Raw genomic sequence first — 14,141 nt, forward strand, 5'->3', positions numbered from 1 at the left:
CAACAAAGGCTTCGCAGTATAAGGAGCAGCTAGGATGCCGAGGCAGCTTCCTTTATAAGGCTACAAGCGTCGCAAAGGACGCCTTTTTATGCTGGTTGGGTGCAGGAGTTTAAACAAAGCTATGTTAAAAAAAAGTTTTAAAAGCGAGAGGCTTCCTGGGTAGTGTGGAATAGCTGGCATTTTTTCCAACGCACTGTTTTTGCCTGCTTAGGATCCCAAGATTCCCTACTTTTTTTCCTTATACAGAATAAAAAAAAGTTTGGCCATATACAAGTGTGGGGGTTTTCCCCCCTCCCTTAGCTTAAAAAACAACTTTCCACTTTATTCCTTCTATCCCAGTTAAAACGAATACAGGTCCCTACCCAGACACCCTGAGGCGTAGGGTAGTATTGCAGCTGTGGTGAGCTGTGCAGCCCCCGCCCACCTGATATACCCTGAAAGTTTGAAGCCGGGGGTGGGATGGAGGAACTTGGTTAATCAATCATGCAGGAGCTTTGAATACAAGAGCTTCACGAAGCTCCTATTTTGTGCCACGCTTGTTTCTGCGAACTTTGCGCGATTTGTCCATCCGTTCAGCGTTTTTAACGTTTGAATTTACAGCCTGCCTGAGATTGTTTTAAGAATTAGATTACGATCATAAAAAGAGCCCTGCTGGATCAGAACCAAAGGCCCATCTAATCCAGTACCCTGCTCTCACAGCGGCCAACCAGTTGTCCACGGGAAGCCTGCAAGCGGACTGGAACAGGACAGCCATCACCCACTGGTGTTTCTTAGCATATTACTGGAGGAAGTATACAGTCATCATGGCTAGCAGCTACAGGTAGCCTTATCCTCCATGAATTTATTTAAACTCCTTTTTAAAGCCATCCACGTCGATAGCCATCACTACACCTTGCTGCAGTGAATGTCAGTTTTCTTGAATGGATAAATTGCAACAATATCCAATCTGATTTCCATCAAAATCCAGAAGAAATTAATTTTTTGGACCTCATAAGGAAACAAGGCAATCATTTGAGTACATCCATGTACAGAAAACCCACAGATGGAAACACATACTTATGATTTGACAGCTCCTAAATCATTAAGGCAGAATTTACCAAACAGCGAGTTTTTGAGAATCAGACACAATTGTTCCTCTGAAAGGGATTTCATACAGGAGTCCAATATGCTGAGTAACCAATTGCTTGAGAGGGGGTACCCAAGAAGCGTTGTGGAGAGCCACTTTAGAAAAGCTTCCCAGGCAGTAGGTACGGATTATTTGCAGCAACAAACCAATACATCTTCTAACTGCCTGTACTGCAGTTTACCCTTCAATCATGTTACCAACAGATTACAAAGCAGCATAAAAAGACATCAGCATATTGTACACCATATTCCTGGTTGTCAGGAGAACGCTACTCTTTCATTCAAGAGAAGCAGGACTATGAGGGACATTTTGATTAAAAGCAAATTCAGGGATCAGAAGCCAACTGCATTCTAATATCTTACCAGGTACAAAAGAACCTAAAGGCCACCACCCAAGCCGTCATTGTGTTTATTATAGATTCACGTGCAAGATGACAGAGTTTAAAAATCCTGTCAAAAGATACGTTTTAAGACACTTTCCCACTTGTAACACTGCTTGTGTAGTTTATGCTATTCAGTATAGCTGTCAAAAGTCTACGTGAAAAAAAAAGACCAGAAATATTAAGAAATGCAAAGGTGAACATCTCAGCGATACCAAACATAAGAGATCAGGGACCCCTTTGGTTGAGCACTTTATATAATGCAATCATTCTCCTTAAGATTTTAAGTTTTGGGTCTTAGAAAAGTTAAAGAGATGCCATGGATACTAGAATTAAAAACTCTGACCCCTGGTGTGCTTAATGGAGGATTGGAATTTCTTCCCCTTTTGTAGTATTAAACAATTTCACATGATCCCTGTTTACTCTTTGCTCATGGTCACCTGTAATCCCATGATAGCGAACCAGGAATAACTGAAATTACAGGTTTTGCATTATATATCAAGTACCTGTATTTTAATCCTGAATCTTCTTTTATGAATTACACTTGTCCATTGTTATGTATTGGACAATCGACTTGAAGGCAGTCCATTTCCCATTTTTATGTATTAATGTATTTTATGTATTAATATATTTTGATGTATTAATATAATAATGTTTTAATATATATAATGTATTAATATATTGACAAGGCCCAGTATACTAGAGGCTGAAATGCATTAGGCTTTCCTAAGAAATATATTTCCCCTCAGCATTTGGGGATTTTTTCCTCTGTGGTTCTTTGGATGCTGACCATTTTTTGTTTCCAGTTTTTCTCCTTTGGCAGTGAATTTCAGACTACACCCTGTGGGAAGAAGTACTTCCTATTGTCTGTCCTGAATCTCCAACCATTTAGCTTAATTGGATGTCCCCAGAGGTCTAGTGTCATGAGAGAGGACTGGCCCAACTGTTGTAACCTTTCCTCCCCTATTAAGAGAAGTTGGTTTCTCCTGGATTAAGTGTTGTGTGCAATGGCCTCTGGTGGCTCCATGTCAGTGTGGCAGTGGAATCTGTTCTGGGTTCTAGACTGAACCTTCAAGGAGCTGAAGCACCTTGAACAGCTGCTTGAACGTTCAGAGTAAAACCCAGAGCGGATTCCAATACCACACTGGCATGGAGCCACCAACCACCACTGGTTTTGTGTGTTGTGTTGACAGGGCCAGCTCTGTTCCGCATCCAAGCCTTATACTGAGATTAATGGACCAATTGATCGGACTTGGTGTAGAAGAGCTTCATATGTTCTATAAGAAACCACAGATATGGCCAGTGCATTGGAAAAGGAAACAGGAGATGGAGTCGGACAGAAGAAGGGTGGTGATCAGATGCAAATAAGGAGGGTGGGAGGAGATATCCAGTCATGTTGTAGCCTTATCCTGTGCTTTTTACTCAGAATCATAAGTTCATGAAACCTACTCCCTAGTAATTACTGTGAATGTGCAGACTAGGAGAGATCATTTTTATAGGTGCAGTTTATAATGCAAGAGAGGGAGGGAAGTTGCAATTCCTTCTGCCACACAGTTACAGAAGAGTCAGCCTCCCTGTCTACCTATGCATCTTGCTAATCTAGGTAGCCAGAATGGGAGGTTCTTCTTTCAAAATAATTGGATGGCCCAGATGTATAGTTACCAGGTTCTGGATGAGTTAAAAATAACATGTAATAACCTTTAAAATGAATTGCAGAACCAGAGTTCAGAGGGCCTCCAAGGTCAAGGATTCAAGAAATCCACTGCTGCAGCATTCCTGATAGGTAGCCATCCAGTATCTGCATGTTGTTGTTGTTATGTGCTTTCAAGTCGATTTCGACTTATGGCGACCCTATGAATCAGCGACCTCCAGTAGCATCTGTCATGAACCACCCTGTTCAGATCCTGTACGTTCAGATCTGTACTTCTGAGGCCATATCTTCCACTTTGAATTGCTCCTACCATCCTTCCTAATGTTTAAGAAAATCTCATTCTTGTAACTAAGAACATAAGAAGATACCTGCTGGATCAGACCAAAGGCCCATCTAGTTCAGCATCCTGTTCTCACAGTGGCCAACGTAGATACCTGTGAGGAGCCTGCAAGCAGGACATGAGCACAGCAGCACTCTCCCCACTTGTTGTTTGGGGTCCTGCCTTTTGAAGTAACGAAAACAAATTTATTCCATCATCTATGTGACAGCCCTTCAAATATTTGAAGATGGCTTATCATATGTTTCTTAATAAGCTTCTTCTGCAGGTTTAACATACCTAGCTCCTTCAACATTTCATCATAGGATTTGATATGCAGGCCCCTCACCATCTTTGTTGCTCTCCTATGGACAGGCTCCAGTTTGTTGATATCCTTCTTGCGTTTCATTTGGGCCAACTGATTACAATTTTTCTGTATACCTGCATGAGTGTTGCATAGCTGCTATTTGAGAAAAGCATTTTCTGCATCTCGTGAAATAGGCTCTGGGCCATGAAAGTTCATGCCACAATAACTCTGTGGGACTTAAGATGCCACAAGATGGCTGGTCAGTTTTCTCTTAATCCTGTCACCTAGTAGCTATTCCATCTGATTCTTTAGGAGTTCATCAGCTCACCACGAAGATGAGTTATGTAGCTATGTATATATGAACGTAACTGTGATTAACCAAACAGAGGTTTTTATTGTATTAACAAAATGTTTCAGCTTCATCAGCTGCTAACATACAAATGCTGTTACCAAGGTGGCAGTTATAGAGCTTTGAGGATGGAATGCTCAGAGGGGCTTCATTTGCAGAAGCTAAGTAGTGGTGGTACTGTCCTCCAGGTTCAGGCCATGTGGTGCCAATGTGTCCAGGGAGTAAATGCAAAAGTTCTCCCTTTTAGTCAATGCTGCTGGATCTGCTGGCATCCAGGGCAAGCTTGAGTGAATTTCTGTTTGTTGCTTGTATGTATGTATGTATGTATGTATGTATAGAAAGTGTCCCAAAACTCATAGCCCAAATCTGTGTGTCTTGGATCTAGAATCTTAGAATAGCAGAGTAGGAAGGGGCCTATAAGGCCATGAGTCCAACCCCCTGTTTAATGCAGGAATCCAAATTGAAGCATATTTGATAGGTGGCTATCCAGCTGCCTCTTGAATGCCTCCAGTGTTGGAAAGCCCATCAGCTCTCTAGGTAGTTGGTTGCATTGTCTACTACTCTTAACTGTTAGGAATTCTTTCCTGATATTCAGCCAAAACCTGACTTCCTGTAACTTGAGCCCATTATTCTGTGTCCTGCACTCTGGGATGATCGAAAAGAGATGCTGGCCCTCCTTTGTGTGACAACCTTTCAAGTACTTGAAGAGTGCTATACTTCTGTTAATGCAGCCTAAAATAGCATTTGCCTTTTTTGCAGCCACATCATATTGTTGGCTCGTATTCACCTTGTGGTCAACAACAATTCCAAGATCCTTCTCACATGTAGTATTGCTGAGCCAAGTATCCTTCATCTTATAACTGTGCACTTGATTTCTGTTTCCTAGGTGTAGAACTTTGCACTTATCCATGTTAAATTTCATTCTGTTGTTTATAGCCCAATGCTCCAGCCTATCAAGATCACTTTGAATTTTGATTCCGTCCTCCAGGGTGTCAAGAATGCCTGGCTTTGCTACAGCTTGCTAATAAAGATGGTTCTGTGGCAAGGAATTGTGGGGAAAACAATTTGGCTATCTCTTCCAATTTTGTATCATCTGCAAATTTGATAAGTGTTCCCTGCACCTCCTCATCCAAGTCATTGATGAAAACCTTGAAGAACAATGGGCCCAGGATCAAGCCCTGTGGTACCCCGCTCATTACCTCCCCCCAGTTTGAGAAGAAACCATTGATAAGCACTCTTTGAGTATGATTCTGTAGCCAACTGTGGATCCACCTGATAATTGGACAGTGTTCCTAGTTAGAACTTAGAAACAAGCTAAAGAGTATATTCTGCATGAGCTCTTTAGCTTAAAACATTTAATTGTTTAAGCATGTTTATATCCATACATGTCTACTCATAAGTAAGCCCCCTTGAATTTAAAGGGACTTCCTCCCAGGAATAGTAAAGGTGGCTATAATACTCACTTACCTAGGAGTAAGTCCTAGGTTTGTTAATCACTAAAAATCACAACAGAAGAAGCATCCATAAAACTGGGTCAACTTTTTATTGTTAGCAGCACTGGAAGTCTTCAGATTGAAAAGCAGAATAAAGATATTACTAACTAACTAACTAAGGCTGTAGTTCTATAACACTTGCCTGGGAGTAAATGTCACTGAACTGAATGGTGTTTACGTCTAAGTGGACATGAGTAGGAATGCACTGTCAAAAATTAGGTCTGTCACACAGTAGTGAGCACATTTTATGGCAGGCCTGGCAAAGTGTTTTGAATAGTAACTTCAAAATACCCATTTCCATAGAACCCAGACAGAATGTCGTTGCATTGAAATATACTCATTTCTACACATGCCATGCTTTGTCAAGCTACCTTGAAAAATGTTTAAAGCTGCAAGGCAATATTTAGCTTTTAAATAGATCAGTGGTCATCTCCTTCCTATCTATGAGGCGGTATATAAATGCAATAAATAAATAAATAAACTACATTCTTCCAGAGAGTATGTGCTTTGGAGGCTCCTGCTACGTTGCCAGCATGATAGACAGGTACCCTCTTTTGTTCTGACTACCAGTTTGTAGCCTAAAAGGGGTCGTTTATTTTAATTTAAGTAAGCGCACAGGAAGATTTGGCTCTGATGCTTTGCAGCAACAGTTATGGGTGCAATATTTTGTTATTCCACAGTGCTGGTTTAGGAGCTATATTTGCACTGTGAGAGCAGTGAGTTAAGTAAATACTGTACATTCCCCGTGCTTTCTATCTCTCATAGCTGCATTTGTGATCTGGGGAGAAAGAGGAACCCAGGGAAAGACAGAATAATAATACTGTAGAGACTATTGTGAAGGCAATGAAAGGTAATACCTTTCTGCCATCTTGTGGCCAATGAGGATAGTATAAGAGCTCTATTCAAAAAGTATCTTTGTCCTAATCCAGAAAGGGAAATCCATCCGAGAAATCCTTCTGGGCATAGTGGGTACAGATGCAAATTCATATGTACATAGGGACATGCTCTTCCAGGCCCTGCTGAATTGGCTGGCTGCACCTGTGGATGCACATGGGGGTATACATTTTCCTCAACTACCTGCCCATAGCTATGGCTGGATTGGGGCAATTTTATTTATGTCTGCTTCCCCTTGCCTAGGGGCCATTTCATGAATTTCCATAACTAATATTATATGGCGATATCACATGTTACACAGTAAGTAGCTAATAGGCAAAACCCCTTGCGTTTAACAATATACCTATAGTTGCAGATATTTCTATCAAAATTTAAAAAGCAGAGACATTGGGCGACTATAGTGAATGCACAAGAGGAGCAGGAGACCTGATCTCCTCTGTGAGATATACTGGCTGACAAATATGTAAACACGCAAACACAATTCGGGTTGGTCTTTCACAGTCATAGGAAGCTGCATATACTGATTCAGACCATTGGTCCATCTAGCTCAGTACTGTCTACACTGACTGGCAGCAGCTCTCCAGGGTTTCAGGCAGGAGTCTTTCCCAAACTTACCTGGAGATGCCAGGGATTGAATTTGGGATCTTCTGCATGCAAGGCAGATGCTCTACCACTGAGCTACGCTCCTTCTCCAAGGGCCAATCCACTTCCTGTGTAGCTTGGAAGAATTTGGTAACATGTACCTCTGAATTGTCAGAAGGGGGGAGGAGGAAGAGGAGGGGAGGGATTGGGTGGGCGAGTCAGTGGGCACTGGGTAGAGGTGAAGCCCCTTTTTTCAGTTTCCTTTCAGGGTTTCCCCTATCTTTTTATTCTATAGCACACACATGTAGTTTCCCATCCCTGCCTAGCAAATGGACTACATGGCTCCAAGCTAAACAGCTGTTACTTGGATTTTTAGAATGCTGGCAGTTTGTTCCTTGTGCACATGCGGTATGTTATCATAGACTTCATGTTAATTTTCTTAAATTAGTAAAAAATTAGCCATTGTTACTTGGATTTTTAGAATGCTGGCAGTTTGTTCCTTGTGCACATGCGGTATGTTATCATAGACTTCATGTTAATTTTCTTAAATTAGTAAAAAATTAGCCGTGCTTTTATTAACCTTTAAACTCTGGAAGATGAAGCCCAGAGTATGGGACAAGATCAGAAATAGGATTACAGGCACTCTATAAACATGTCTGATCTTTGAATGGATTTCAACAAATCTGCCATGACAGTTCAGAAAAAATCCACTAGGCTTCTGGAATTTTTTACTCCCATTTTTCACTTTAACTTGTGAATTCTCTGGGGTTTGGTTTGGTTTGGGGTTTTTTGTATTGCCATAAAAACATTTTGGGTTGTAGAGCAAACAGTTCTTAGTCCAGTTCTATAAGGCTTGTAAGTTTTTGTTTTCAAATGTGGTTACAGAAAGCAGCAGAATGGTGGTGGGGGGAGGAATTTTCAATTTAACATGGTAGAATGAGAAAAATTCATATAGCTATGTATACAGCCATGACCATTGCTGTATGAGTATTACTTGAGTAATATTACAGAGCCATTTCCCATATTACATTGGTTGAGACACTCAACAGCAAGCTGCAGCCAATGTATACAAGTGTACTTGTGTGATACAGTATTTCAAAACACCTGTTGTGTCACATAATTCACCCTTTATAATTTGAGCTATAGATTTTAATTGCTTATAAGTGTTAAGTGTATATCTACCAAATGTAATGCATGAAGAGGTTAGAACTGGTCAGCCTTTGTAACTTTTCCTTTGAAGGACAGAACACTAGAGACTTAACAGCACAATCCTATGTATGTTTTGGTGCCCGGTGATATTTTTAAGTACAGGCTTTTAGCTTAGGATTGTGCTGTTAATATATATAATATTCATTTTATAAATCGTCCTGGAAATATAATTGAAGGGTGACATAAAAATACTCATTAAACAAATAATGTTTACTCGGAAGTTAAAAGTCCTACTGTGTGTACTATGGATTACTCTCAGGTGAGCATGCATAGGACTGCAGAGCAAGCCTCATTAAACTGAAGGGGATTTCTTGAGTAGATATGCATAGGATTGTTCTATTAAGTTAGTATTTCTCAAACATTTCATACTAGGGACCAAACTGTAATGCACTCTACCTTTTCTCCCCCTCCGTGCCCAAACCCAGTTTGTATTATGTTGTGTAAGACACCCCCTGGGCATTTTTTTAAAGTATGGAATATTTATCAATACTAACAAACCAACCACAATGTGAATAATAAATAATGTTAAGAAGAGTCCAATCCTCTGCTAATATTTGGAGAGATAAGTCTATTCAGAAGTGAGTCCTATTGAATTCAATGGGGTTTACTCCCAGGAAAGTAAAGGTAGAATTGAAGTCTTATTTCTGAGTCAACATGTTTAGGATTGGGCTTCACAAATAAAACTGCAGATCTGATGATTTTGAAGCCAGCCTTCTGCTCTTGACATTTGGACTAGGGGCCTAGGCTTTGTGTGTTGTATATGTATTGGCAAGACTGAAGTGAGCACCCCATGCAGGGAATGTGTAAACACTGGAATAGAACTGGCCAGAAGGGCACTTTTATAAGTAAAACTGATTCCAAAAGTCATGAGATGTGTCAGAGACACATTAAATCAGTATTTTAGAACTGAGACCATTCCAATACTATACTTTTATTAACTGCTTCACACCCAGAACCCTTATGGAGCATAACAGCCCAGAACACTAACTTCCATGCTACCCAAATCAATCGAATTCAACAGTCACGCATGACTAGATGGGATTTTTGCAATAAGCCACAAAAAGTCCAGAGAAAACATGTTTTGGTACCCATTCCAAGCAGTAATGTTATTTTAATAGAACAACCTAGAATGCCAACTTCTGAGCCAGCCAAACCAACCAAATTCATGGGTCACCTTGGAACAGATGGGAACAGTGCAATAAGTCATAAAATGTCCACAAAAGCCACATCCTGATACCTGTTCCAAGCAATAAATGGTGTTAGAATACCATTTATTGTCCAGACTGGGTAGCAGAGTGTTGCTTTTGTGAATGTTTGGGGCTTACTGCATCATTCCCATGTTGGGCTATGTTGCTTCCCAAAGAATAAAACAGGGAATGAAAGGGTTAACCATTGCATCAGCCACACAGCTGGACATAATGAGCCCTAATCAGCCCAAGGGCAATAAAGCATGGAAACAGGAGACAGTGTGTAGTGGGGGGTGTTTGTTGGAGTCGGAGAGGTGTCGAAGTAAGTGTATGGCGTATGTGTGTACCATTATGTCACCGAGAACGTTGTGCAACTAAGTAAAGCTCTTCCTAAAAACCTGCGCCTGTGTATCTGTGGATTCTTGCTGGAATGAGGTGGCGGAAAAGGGCTGGAACAGACCGGGACTCCGTATGGGAAACGCCCGGGAACTCTAGCACGCTACAAAGCCAACAAAGGGTTATGGGCCCAGCCTAGAGACCCAGCCTGGAGAACACAGCATAGAGACACAGCCTAAAGGTCAAAACCTATCGAAGAAGAGGTGGGACAACCTCTGACTGAGGAGGCGGAGATGGCGATGTCGTATCCATCAGGAATGCCCCTGGAGCGGCTTAATGAGTCGAATTACACAAGCTGGAAGGTCCGGATGGAAATGCTTCTACGACACGAAGGTCTTTGGCAAGCAATTGCAAATGAGCCCCCCACGGACCCCCCTTCTGAGGAGTGGCGACGCCAGGAAGAGAAGGCACGAGCCACGGTAATTTTGGGGATTCAAGACTCACAGTTGCTATACATAAGAGAAAAGCAAGTAGCAAAAGACGTATGGCAGGCTTTGCGTGAAGTACATGTAAGACAAATGGCAGGTAGCAAGGTGCAACTTGCGAGGAAGCTGTTCCAAATGCGTCTGCGAGAGGGCATAAGTATGCACGACCACCTACTAACAGTAAGGAGCCTGTTTGCTGAGTTACGTGAAAGAGACGTAACGTACTCTCCTCAGCAACAAGTGTACACAACTCTTTCAACTCTGGATGCTTCTTATGATGCTGTAATATGTGCATTAGAAGCAATGCCAGATCAGAAGTTAACAATGGACTATGTATCAGGAAAACTACTACAGGAATGGGACCGCTGCCAGGAAAGAAGCAAAAAGCAAGACGAAGCCGGTCCAGTGCGTAAGGAGGACGGCACACAGGCGTATGCGATAAGAAGATGCTTCAAATGCGGGTCGGACCAACATCTAAAAAGTGACTGTAAAGCGCATAACAAAAAAAGACACGAAAAAGAATTTTTTTCGGTGCGAGTTGTAACAACCGGGAAAAGCGAAGGAGGAAAGAAAACATGGGTGGTGGATTCTGGATCCACTCATTTCCTAGTGAATGATAAACAGCAGTTCCAGACGCTCTCTCCTGTTCGTGAGCATGTCATTTTGGCAGATGGAACTAACAGGAAGGTACTGGGAAGGGGCACTGTTTATCTTGCATGTTTGAATACTCTGATAACTGATGTACTGTATGTGCCACAGATAGAGACCAACATCATGTCAGTGGCTAAACTAACAAAAATGCAGTATAATGTGGTATTCTATAAAGGGGTATGTGAAATAAGAAAAAGGGGAAGGGTATATGTAAAAGGTAAAATGGTGAATTCCTTGTTTATAATAGAGAAGACACAAGAACCAAGAGCGATACTCATAGCAAACAAACCTCCCCATAATGGTTGCATACATGAATATCACAAACGGCTTGGGCATATAGGTTTCTCCACTTTGGAGATAACGCCCAGAAATAGTGCAGATGTTCAATTCAAGCATTGTGATAAATATGTTGAATGTGACATATGTAGGCAAAATAAGGCAATAGCGGCGCCTGTAAGCAAGAGAAGTGACCGCAAGGCTTCCAGAGCCTCTGAACTCCTATACATGGATTTGGCAGGGCCATTCCGCAAATCCAAAGGAGGTGCCAGGTATTATATGTTGCTTGTAGACTATTTCACTAGGTATGGTTTTGTATACCTGCTAAAGGCAAAAAGTGAGGCAGAACAATACATCAAACAGTTTGTTAAGTGGACAGAAGCCAAACAGAGTAAAAATAGCTGAGTTACACTCAAACAGAGGTGGGGAATTCTTGTCTGATTCTCTGATGAGTTTCCTTAATGAGAGAGGTATTAAACACTCTCTCACCGCCCATTTTCTCCTCATCAGAACGGAACCGCTGAAAGGAGAAATAGATATATGCAAGAAATGGTACGTGCTATGCTAAACAATTGTGATTTAAGCACTGCGTTTTGGGGTGAAAGTCTTATGTATGCCAATTATATACAGAATAGACTATTTTCCAGTCCCATAAACATGACTCCCTATGAGAAAATGTACGGCTGTAAGCCCAAGCTAAGCCATATCCAACCCTTTGGAGCAACTTGTTGGGCATACGTGCCAAAGCCCAAAGAAAGGGGAAACTCGCTCCTAGAGCAATAAAAGGGAATATATTGGGATATGAGAATTCTGCTTACAGAGTGTGGGACCCAAGTAAACAACGTGTAATAAACTGCAGAAGTGTATACACGAGTAAACAGGATTGGAACTCTCAAAATGACCAGGTTGATATGGGATTCACTGTAAATGGTAATACAACCCAAACCGAAACACCCCCAAAGGATGTAAGTGAAAGCCAGCCTGCTGAAAGAGTAAAGCAGGATGATGCTGACGGGAATAATGCTGGCAGCAGCAGCATAGAAGCGGTTAAGCAGGAAATTGTGGACACAGACGCTGCTAGCAGCCCAGAACGAAAAGAAACCGTATTGGAGGTAGAAATACTGGGGAATGCAACTCCAGTACAAGGGCCGTGCAGATCACAAAGGGCTACTCGAGGTAAAGCACCGGAGAGGTTTCGAGTGCAGATAGCAGAGGCAAGGCGTGAAATAAATGAGCCTACCTCTTACGATGAGGTAATGTGACTTCCTAGTGCAGAAATAGACAAATGGCATAAAGCCATGCAGGAAGAACTCAACGCTATGGAAAGGACTCGCACATGGACGTTAGAAACACTGCCTCCTGACAAGAAAGTGATCGGGTGTAAATGGGTGTTCAAAATTAAAAGAACTAATACTGGCAGTGTGCAGCGGTATAGAGCACGTCTGGTGGCAAAGGGGTTCCATCAAATACATGGGGAAGATTATGATGCCATATTTGCCCCGGTAATATGCCATGAAACTATACGGCTTGTGCTGAAAGTGGCTGCCATGGGTAAAAAGCAGGTGTTCCATTATGATGTAAACACAGCGTTTCTATATGGGGAGTTAACTGAGCAAATATATATGGAACAACTGCAAGGCTTCGATGATAAAACCGGACGTGTATGTCGGTTACAGAAATCATTGTATGGGTTGCATCAGAGTGCAAGATGCTGGTATATGAAATTAAACGCTGTTCTGGAGTCATTGGGGTTTAGACGTAGCACAGCAGACCCGTGTCTATACATTCAACAAATGGAAGGCACGGTTGCTTATTGCCTTGTGTTCGTTGATGATATTCTGTACATGTGTGACAATGATGACCAAGAGACTGTCTTTAGTGAACAGCTAGAACGCCATGTGGACATTAAAAGACTTGGTCCCGTGGCTCATTATCTAGGAACGGAAATCCTGCGACATAATGACGGCAGTTTCTCTCTACACCAGGAGCTGAAAATACGGCAGATGTTAAGAGAAAATGGCATGGCAGAATGTAAACCCGTAAAGACCCCAATGGTAGTAGACTTCCAGAGGGAACATAACAGTGAGGCCCACGGGGACCCTCAACAATACAGAAGCATCATTGGTAAGCTGCTCTATCTTGCAATGATGACACGGCCAGACATATGTAACGCCGTCAATATATTGTGCCGAAAGGTAGAGTGTCCACCCCTCCGTGACTGGGACGGGCTCAAACGGGTCTTGAGGTATCTGCAAGGCACAGCAGGAAAACGACTGTTCCTGTCCTCCATGTGAGGAGATGGCTTGGTCTGTTATGCAGATGCAGACCACGCAGCTGACAGTTCCTCCCGAAAGTCCATATCGGGTATAGCCATCATTTATTGGAGTCGGAGAGGTGTCGAAGTAAGTGTATGGTGTATGTGTGTACCATTATGTCACCGAGAACGTTGTGCAACTAAGTAAAGCTCTTCCTATTTATTTATTTATTTATTTATTTATTAAATTTCTATACCGCCCCATAGCCGAAGCTCTCTGGGCGATTCACAACAGAATAAACATCAATATACAATTAAAACCACATATAGAAGTCAAAACACACAGGAATACTAAATATTAAAATACTAATATACTAAAATACTAAAATTATTAAAACCTGCGCCTGTGTATCTGTGGATTCTTGCTGGAATGAGGTGGCGGAAAAGGGCTGGAACAGACCGGGACTCTGTATGGGAAACGCCCGGGAACTCTAGCACGCTACAAAGCCAACTTCCAATGTGTTCCACACTTGTGACTGATGAATTTGGTTGGTTTGGAAATTGATGTTCCAGACCATTTTGCTGGAATGGGAATCAGGACATGGTTTCTTTTGTGGCTCATTACATGCATCTCATTAAGCCATGT

The sequence above is a fragment of the Rhineura floridana genome, chromosome 6, assembly GCF_030035675.1.
Source record: "Rhineura floridana isolate rRhiFlo1 chromosome 6, rRhiFlo1.hap2, whole genome shotgun sequence".
Taxonomy (NCBI): Eukaryota; Metazoa; Chordata; class Lepidosauria; order Squamata; family Rhineuridae; genus Rhineura; species Rhineura floridana.